The sequence below is a fragment of the Chanos chanos genome, chromosome 3, assembly GCF_902362185.1.
Source record: "Chanos chanos chromosome 3, fChaCha1.1, whole genome shotgun sequence".
In the NCBI taxonomy this organism is placed as follows: domain Eukaryota; kingdom Metazoa; phylum Chordata; class Actinopteri; order Gonorynchiformes; family Chanidae; genus Chanos; species Chanos chanos.
The window spans coordinates 38095001-38105462 of NC_044497.1; positions in this window are offsets into that span (position 1 = coordinate 38095001).

The window sequence follows — 10462 nt, forward strand, 5'->3', positions numbered from 1 at the left end:
AGGATCATTTGGTCCTGGACACCGTCAATACCTATGGCTCCTATGTCTAATACACACATAATCAATATAGAACAACTCACATTAGGAGACTCTGTCAAACGAGCTTCAGGGAAAGTCATCGACTGGACTCAGAACAGTCAATACATAACTGTCTCTAACTCTGAGACACATAGTTTCCACACCAACTGAAAAGAGACTGGACGTGACTGAAGTCGGTGATTTTACCCACATTTGAGCGTTTTTGTTTTTGGTTTTTGTTTTTTTTTGGTTTTTGTTTTTTTGTTTTTTACATTCATGATTTCTAACACTACAACTTTGGCAGGAGGGCAGACCTGCTGTGATTGGGAGATAATGAAGATGTTGAACAGCCATGTTGATCTGTCCATTCCATTTAAAGTCTGTAAATCTGAGATTCAAAAGCTTTGTGATGTACCAGTGAACACCAACACTATGGGTAGAGTGAAACATAAAGAATGAGTGAAGCACCAAAGCAGTCATCAGACAATTCTGACACCTCTGGTCTATGCGCACCCAAAGCTGTTATGTGTGTATGCGGTGTAGGTTTAGCCTGGAATGGTTCTAGAATATGTCTAGAATATGTTTATTTCCGTTTTATTTGGTGGATGCTTTTAATGGACTTTACTGAAACCTGAGTATGAACTGGTGCAGGTTTAGCGTGATGGGGTTCAGTGTACACGTAATGTGAGTTTAGTCAAGTGAGTTTGGCATCTCAGTAGTTAAGGATTATTGGCCAGCTCTGATTTACTGTCTGTGTGTAAATGACCCCAGCTGTACAGAATCAGTGACCTGTGTCCTACCAGCTGGGACACTGGGGAAGGGTTTGAATGCTCTGCCTCCAGCCTCTCAATCACTGGCACGCCCCTCCCCCAACACCACGCCTCTTCTTTTCCCCCAGTAGGGAATAACGTTGGAGAAGTGCCAAAAGATCTGAGTTCTGAATTTGCCTCTTTTTTCTTTTTTTCTTTTTTTTTTTGCACTATGCAAGCAAGTCTGCAATTATCCAGGTGAACTGTGGTTCAACTGGTGCAAATATTCAATACAAATGAGGGCAGAAGCTAATGTTCTGAAAAAAATTCAATCCCATATTATAGTAAAGTCATGCTCATAACACATGTCGTCATTCCTACAAGGTCTTTACTCATGGATAACTGACAAACAGATAACTATAGGACTAAGGGGATCATAGGTGTTCATCAGCTAGTATGGACAGAGCCTGCCTTGAACAGGACATCATCGCTGATAGTGTGTCATTAAGACTCATGAGTACTCCTCTAACACTGATACTTCCCAGTTCCCTGGCCATTCAAAGGGAATAGGCATGCCCAGAAGACACTTTCCTTTTCACAAAAGCTTCCATAACAGGAGCAAAAATAAGAAGGAGAAAAGTGAGAACAAGAATACTTACTGATGCCTTGGAGAAAGTAGAATTGGAAAAGGCTCACAAAGAAATAGAAGACAAAAAGACTGAGAGAAAGAGACAGAATGGGTGGAAGAAAGGCCTCTGGAAAATCCAGAAACAACCAGTGGTCTACAGCTGCCTGGAGGGCAGTAAAATAAGGTTTCTGCTGGATGACTCTGAATATAATGCTCTTGGGACACGAGGAATGAGGAGAAATGGACCAGTCAGTAAGGGATTGTAATTTTGATTGCAATTTGCTTGCAAAGACAGCATTTAACACTATATTGGTTTGGTAGTAGAGGTTGACAACACTAATATAAATGTTAAATTCTGATGAATTTAGAGAGTTCAGGGGTTTGACATACCATCACCACTATTAAAGAAAATGATGAAGCATTCTGCACCAGAGATTAAGGTGCTCTACAGAATTTCAAAACCAAGAGAAGCTGAAGAAATGGAAGAAAAGTTTGTCATCTTCTGTATTCTTGGCATATGCACAGTGGAGTAGAGTTATTAGCTTGTAATTATGAAATAGTTAATCATCATTCTATAATTGAGAGATGTCAAGCCATCAATACAAGAATTGTATTTACTGACATTATTGCTATCACTGTGTCTTATACTGTTATCAGTTCACCCCTAATATTGATATGTTTTACCAATGTGACTTTACATTAGCAATTATTTAGCTGATAACTGTTACAATAAAGCACTGAGAGAGAGAGAGAGAGAGAGAGATCTCCACATTTATCTGCATCATGATGATGTGACACTGGTGTATACTTAAAGTGTTAAAATCAAAACCATTTCATATTTTATTCACCACATCTTCACCCACAAACCATGTTAACTAAGAAGTATTACTGACAGCCACTAACAGAAATATTACATTTTATTGCATTTTATTTTGTATAAAATCATCAGTTTCGGCTAAAAATGATTAAATTACAATATTATTAAGGTTTGTAGCAAGATAGTAGTCCAAGAGTACAGACAGCTCTCTCATCTCTCCCTCTTCCACTCACTCTCCATCTCCCTCTCCCTCCCCCTCTGCTTCTTTTTCTCCTTCTCTTCTCGCTCTCTCCCACCCTCTCTCTCTCTCTCTCTCTCTCTCTGCCTGCCTCCTGATCAGGAGAGGGAGTTCCTCCAGGAAAATGATAACAGCTTGCCCAGGGACAGGGTGGGGTTTCTTTGGCACACAGAGCCAGGGCCAGGCAACCTCATCAGTCAACACACAGAATCTCACACTGTCCTTGGCATTTCACACACTCAGAGATGTGCAGTGAGGTATATGTCTGACTGTGGGGGCTTTGCTCGTCTTGTGCTCATGTAACTTTTATGAATTGGATTTTACGACGTGGACTGTCACGACGCACAGTGTGTGGTGGATTTTTCTTGATTATGAGGGAGAGAATCACCAATTTAGGGAAGGCAGCTGGCTCAAAAATTGACGGACAACAGACATTACAAATCGTTGAATGGGAAATGGTCTGATGCTTCTTGATTGGTCTCTCATTTTAAGAGCCAGTACTGAAACATGTCCAATGTTCTCTCCTCCAGAGTAGCCACGTTTACCAGACAGTGTATGTGACTCAGCCTCTGATGCCCTTGATGAAATATGAATCAGAGATCCTCTGGTTTCCAGTGTGGAATCCAAATGACTGGAGCCTCTCTAGGTTTTGGTTTTAGAAAACTAAAACAAAAAAAAGGGAGGCAGAGAATTACCCAATTAGCTTTGTACCTTCTGTTGTTTACAGTTTGCTATCAGTCTAGGAAATGACCCAGACTAATCAGATGACCCCTTGGGCAGCACTGCAGGACTGCAGCTGGGAGCCAACACCATATTTAAAAAAAAAAAAAAAACTACTGCACTGTAAGTGTCACCTTGATAGCCTGAAAGACCATACCCATACCCATAATGCATCAGTGTATTATTGCAAATGTTCAGCTCAATCCTCAGTCAAGTTTTCATGTCACTGTAATAGCGCACTCTCCTACCATTATGCGCCATCTTCTCAAGCACTCACATATCAGTATTCTTTGAATCCCTCTTGATGATTGAAATCGTTTGAGTGGTGTGGTAGGATTGAGTAACTGAAGTGCAGATTGTGTGTTAGCTTTTCACATTAATCTACATTAATCAGGTATAAAATACATATCACCAGAATACAATTGTCAAATCATCATCTTATCATTGCTAACAAATTTGACCGAAAGACTTCAGAGATAATCAAATACATTTTACCGAAAGTTTATGATAGCTTATATGCAGCAACAATGTCTCTGAGCTGCAGAGTTTTCAACAAAATATCACTACAGTCACATCTGTGGGTTTTCTAATTTCCTCTCAGTGGAGCAGAGCCCTGTGGAACTGAGCTGAAATTAGCAGGAGTTTAATTTCCGCAATAAAAGGCAGAGATGAGTACTATACTTCATAGCTGCATCACACAAGGGGAGCTGTTAGCACAGTTTCAGGGACAGCAGCAATCAAAGCATTGACCAGTTCTCTTATCTCTGTACTACACTCACCACAAATCTCTCTCTCTCTCTCTCTCTCTCTGTCTCTCTCTCTCTCTCTCTCTTTCTTAGCCAGAAGAAGACATTCAGCTCCTGCTGTCTCAAATGGAAGTTAATGGTGGAGAGCACTAAGAGGGTGTTCTGCCCTGACTTTTTCTTTTTTTTTTTTAGCTTGACATCTCTTCAAAACTTTCTTCAGCTTTCACAACTCACTTCTTTTTGTTCACTGTATTTTAACCACATGATTGGTTCTGAATAGACTTGTCTCCCACAAATCTTTTGTTGAAAAAAAAGTTCCCACCGCTAAAGTAAACAGTGTAACTGAATGGCATATGAGGCACGATCTTGATTTCCTTTCATAAGTCCTCATAGACATCTAGATTCCCCTAAACATTACACAAATTATCAGAAGTCACGATCAAGATAGTATGTTTTGCATCCAGGCATAGGACAGTCAGCAATATGAATGAATAGCGCTAAAACTTACTGTGTTGTTTTACTGATTGGCAGTGATCACAGTGACACCTGGAAAAAAAAAAACAGATTTCAGTTTGTAGGGAAGACTCACATTACTGGAATATTAGTGTGTGCGCGCCTATGTGTGTGAGTGCGCGCGCATGTGTGTGTGTGTGTGTGTGTATGCGTGCGTGCGTACATGCATGTGTGTGTTTGTTATTAAATACAGAGTTCATATCACTTAAGTATGGGGGGGCTCTTATCTGTCTGAGTAAGCAGAGGAGCAGAGGATCTTAGTAAATGTAAAGGTGTCGTCTTAGTTTAACTCATTGTAAGACTCACAGTATTACAACCAAGATCACAGCATGGTAACTGTTTCAGTGAAACAGAATTTATGAAGATTTTGTTGTACAGTGTGGCATTCTTATTGACCAAAAAACTGGCTTCACCTTTGGGCAGTAACATGTGTTAAACATATCAGCTCATTTCACAGAAACCAGAGTAGTTCCTGCAAAGAGAACTGTGAATGACTCTCTGCAAATTTACAGTGACAAAAAATCTTATGTTAAGGTATGTTTGATCAGAAGCGACATAATTTTATTGATCTGATGACTGAAACACTTTGAGTAGGTTACAGTGCAGGCCTGATATTGCAGAACAGAAAAATACTGTCACCCAAACACTTGCATGACATTCCAGCACACAGAAGTTTTCTTAGCACAAACACAAAAACATAGGCCTCTTATTCTAGTGTGTAATCACAGATCTTATATTCCAGCACATAAACACATTCTCTCTAATCTAGCACATAAAAACAGGTCTTATATTACTGCACATAAACACAGGCCTAATATTTCCACACTTAAACACAGGCCTTCTAATCCAGCATATAAACACAGGCCTTCTAATCCAGCACATAAACACAGGCCTTCTAATCCAGAATGTAAACACAGGCCTTCTAATCTAGCACATAAACACAGGCCCTCTAATCCAGCACATAAACACAGGCCTTCTAATCCAGCGTGTAAACACAGGCCTTGTAATCTAGCACATAAACACAAGACTTCTAATCCGGCATATAAACACAGGCCTTCTAATCCAGCACATAAACACAAGCCTTCTAATCCAGCACATAAACACAGGCCTTCTAATCCAGCACATAAACACAGGCCTCCTAATCCAGCACATAAACACAGGCCTTCTAATCCAGCATGTAAACACAGACTGTGACAGACGCCTTATCAGACACTTCATTCTGAATGACTGGGATACTGAGTCTACCATAACAGCACCTGTTAATCTGCCAAAGCTGCTCCTGTGTTAGGCAGAGATGTAGACGTGCACACATATATTTAAAGAATTACACACACACACACACTCATACACACACACATACACACACACACACACACACACACACACACTCAGTTGCCTAAGGTCAGGAAAAACCTGGTGACATTGTGGTTGTTACAAACCACAGAAAAACTAAACGAATGTGACAGCACCAACTCCTACACAATCACTTTAAACAGAATACAGAATCACCTCCCCTGTCTTCTTTCAGGAAATAATTGAATCTTCCTCCAATTTGTTTGTTTGTTTGTGGCCTAAGCTTTAAAAAGAAGGAAAGGACAAAACTCTAGTAAGCAGGCTTTTTGGGGGATTTCAGTGTCCAGAATGCTCCAGAATCACATCTGTTCAACAGTATCTCCAAAATTTGAAGTCAAAACTGAATATGATGCAGATCACAAATACTCATGAAAGACTCTCTTGTGCAGTTAAATGAGCTTTATCCGAGTGTATGAATTCAGCGACTCAGTTAATGTAATCATGAATCAGAAATTACATTACATTATGAAGTCTATCAGTTTCATATTTGCCAAAACCTAAAAGCAACATTGTGAGTGTGCATGCGTGTGTGTCTGTGTGCAAAGTCTGTAGACAGAGTAGCATACTAAAGAGAAACAGGACTGTCCTCTATACTTGAGAGAGAGAGAGAGAAATTATATAACAACAATTTGGCTGTGAAGTCTGTATACAGAGTAGCATACTAAAAAGAAACAGGACTATTTTCTATACTTGAGAGAGAGAGAGAGACAGAGAGAGAGAGAGAGAGAGAGAGAGAGAGAGAGAGAGAGAGAATGCAATTTATGTGGTTTATAGGTTAAACAACACAGTTTTAAGTCCATTTAACCATTCCGGTCGATACTTACCCTAAACCTCACACCCTGAACAAACCTGTGTGAGCTGTCCATACTTGCCCTAAACCTCACACCCTGAACAAACCCTGTGTGAGCTGTCCATACTTACCCTAAATCTCACACCCTGAACAAACCCTGTGTGAGCTGTCCATACTTACCCTAAACCTCACACCCTGAACAAACCCTGTGTGAGCTGTCCATACTTACCCTAAACCTCACACCCTGAACAAACCCTGTGTGAGCTGTCCATACTTACCCTAAACCTCACACCCTGAACAAACCCTGTGTGAGCTGTCCATACTTACCCTAAACCTCACACCCTGAACAAACCCTGTGTGAGCTGTGTCAGAGTCTCTCACTGAACAAACAAGCTGCAAAATGGTGGCTTGGTGCCACATAGCATATTGTTGACAGTGGGGAGCTCAATATGATCAGATCAGCAGAAAAGAGAGAAAGAGAGAAAGAGAGAGAGAGAGAAAGAGACAGAGAGAGAGAGAGAGAGAGAGAAAGAGACAGAGAGAGAGAGAGAGAGAGAGAGAGGGAGAGAGAGGGCGGGGGAGATTATAGAACAACAGTTTTGCTGCAGTATCTGTGTACAGAGTACCATACTAAAGAGAAACAGGACTGTCTTCTATAGATGTCTACGCTTCTCTGAACTCAGGGGGTGATGAGTATTTTAGAACCACACAGGGAAAATAAGCCTCATCATCAGAGTCCTCAGCTGCATACAGAGTTCTGACATGTAGACAGTCTTAGCGATTCCTCCCTTTGCACTCACCAGAATACTCACCCTAAAATCTGACAATTAAATATCTTGCACCATCCAAGATCTCACTGAAAAGCATTATTTTTTGTTAAGTGATTTGAGAACTGGGCAAGCTCTGGTGCTGTCATGAAGTACTGGCTATGTCCTAGCCCCCTCTCTTTTCTTGCTTTCTTTCAGAGCTGTCTATCTATCTATCTATCTATCTATCTATCTATCTATCTATCTATCTATCTATCTGTCCATCAATCTTTAAAATTCTGTACAATGCTAAATGAATATTCATGGTAAAAACATGAAGCCAGAATGATTAAGTGATTTTGACAAGCCATACATCCTTCCAGTACAGACACATAAACATCTCTGACCAGCATACAATACATCCTGGTACATGTTGCCTTTCATAAATGATGATTTCTTAATGCTGTTTGAGTGAGTAAATCAGCATTACTAACTCAGTCCTGTGAATACAAACCACAATCCCTCTCACCATAGAGAGATGGCTCATAAATCTACTGTCATTATCACAGCTGTTCAGCTGTTTCTCTGAATGTGTGTGTGTGTGTGTGTGTGTGTGTGTGTGTGTGTGTGTGTGTAAAACTATCCATCAAACTTGTTCTCTCTCTAAAAAACAAACCAAAGATCAATTAAGAAGATTGATTAAACCAAATGGTTTGTGTGTGTGTGTGTGTGTGTGTGTGTGTGTGTGTGTGTGTGTGTGTGTGAAGTGTAAATGCAGTTTTTGCATTTCAGTGTATTCTCACTGGCTCATGTTAAGCTATTTTAACATCACGGCAACTCTAGCGCCTGTTCTGAGTGAAGAGAAAGAGCTCCAGTATTTCTCTGTGAGGCAGCCAGTGCAGCCTTCAGTAACATAAATCCCTCACCTCCTTGCACCTCTGCTATTCTGAAAGACATTAGCTACCAAACCCTAACTGCATCATTTGAAACAGTCCCAAAAGTTGCGATAGTTTGACCTTTCAAACATAGTGTAGCCCCGCAGGCAAATCTTGATCTGTACTGTCATCCTCAAGTCAAACCAACAAACATCTTTCGCTTGTAACAAAGAACAACAAGATCATTCAATATAGCTTTCACTGAGGATAGAATTTTGATGATGATGATGATGATGATGATGATGATGATGCGGGTGTTGGTGGTGCCGTCGGTGGTGGACGGTGGTTGTGAGACATTTCCTATGTTGGGGTTGTATATTGCTTCTGATATGAAATACCTCAACCTAAGACACGTTGTAATAATTAAAGGAGATAGAGGAGCTCTTTTTCAATTAGTGAGTCATTAAAAATTAAACTCCAGGATGACCTCGAAAACGTCGGTACACTGAGATGACTAAACAGTCAAAGATTTCCAACTTAATGCGTTTAGTCAGTGGTCTCGATGTGTTTTAAACTGCCGTATGACTTTTCTCCTCGAAGCTTACTTTACTATGGTCGCTCCAGGGCGGGTAATAATGGGAAGACCAATTTGCAGTGCATATTAGCGCCGACTCATTATGGACGCTGTGGAGTGTAAACATATTTGAGAAAAACAGCTTCTACCGATCGCTTTAACCATCGACCGATAAACATTACCACTAAAATTTTCCTGGTGTTGAAGTCATAATAAGCAAAGCTAATCGCTCAATTAATTATTACTGGTTGTGAACTGATAATATATACGCATGACATAAACCTAAGGGTGAGAGGTATTGGCTTAAAATGTGAGAATGTAACCGGGTGGTTTGTTGCCCTGTCGCAAACACTGCATTCATCCACTCTGCATCAACTTTCAGCACCGTGACTCGGACAGCTCCGCACGGGCTCGACACTCATACCATATCCAGCCATTAACATATGCAAGTGGACACGATTAAATCAGATCAAATACAAAACTTATCCTTATAAACTGAAAAAGAGAAACGGCATCGGAGAGAGAGAGACATTGTCATTGGTTTATGAAATGCATCTATCTTAACATTCATGCATTGTCCGGTTACACAACGAGGCAACGCTATTTGCAATCCCACACTGCGACAAAACCCCTTCACGTTAGCTGGAGCACGTGGCTGGATGGGTGTAAAAGAGGACGACGATTCAGCATAGCATGCTGCAGTGCCTGGTCTGTTCGATCTCTCCTTTTTTCTCGCTAGCGACGGTAGGGCAACACACCAATTCTATTTCTCTTTGTCGTGTCATTATACTATATCTCAGTGCTGTTGCGTAATCGTTTGTCATTTCCATACCAAGTGCTGCATTCTCAACTACAATTAGTCGACAGCTTTTCTTCAGTGAAATGACCCCATTAGAAAGCTCTTATTTATTTATTTATTCATTTATTTATTTATTTACGGGTACATACCCTAGTGTTTTAATTACCTTTCTTTCCCATGCCTTTAGTTAAAATGACTACCTTTTTTAGGGTTTGGAAAGCTTAATCTCTTATTTAAACCTAGTTTATTATTAAAGTCCCTAACACACATGAATTGTTTGGACACACCACCACGTTTTGGAGCACCTGTGCAGTCTGCGTATGAAATCAGCATTTATATAGTGAGCTATTTTCCTGAAATATGAACCTGAACCTGAACCTGTCCCTGCTGTATTATGCTTTTTAATTAGTTATACGTGTTTAGTTATTCTGATACTAATTACTTATTACACTAATAAATGTAGGAAGGTAACAAAAAGAAGAAGTTTCTTTAGCCTTGGTCTTTTCACTGCTGAAACAGTACATGTCAAACAGTGAGGAATGAGCTGAAGAGGACATAGGTGCTATCACAGGTTCTGGACCTTGACACTGTCAGAGAAGAAACTGTCTAAGTGACAACTGTCATTTTATGATTATTCAGGAGAAGATCTAAAATGGAAATTCAGAATGGTCCAGATTACAACGATGAAGCCAGTGCTTACTGTGAACAGCACCATCTTTAAAACAGCAACTCAAACTCATACAGTGCCAACCTTGATTATTTCTACCTCAGTCTACAGGCCCACATATGCAAAATGTAAATGCCAATCAAAATAACCTTTTTTCAACATAATACAAAGGTTAATATTGATTTGATTTGCTTGAGTTGGTGCTGGTTTCATATATCTTATTTTCCAT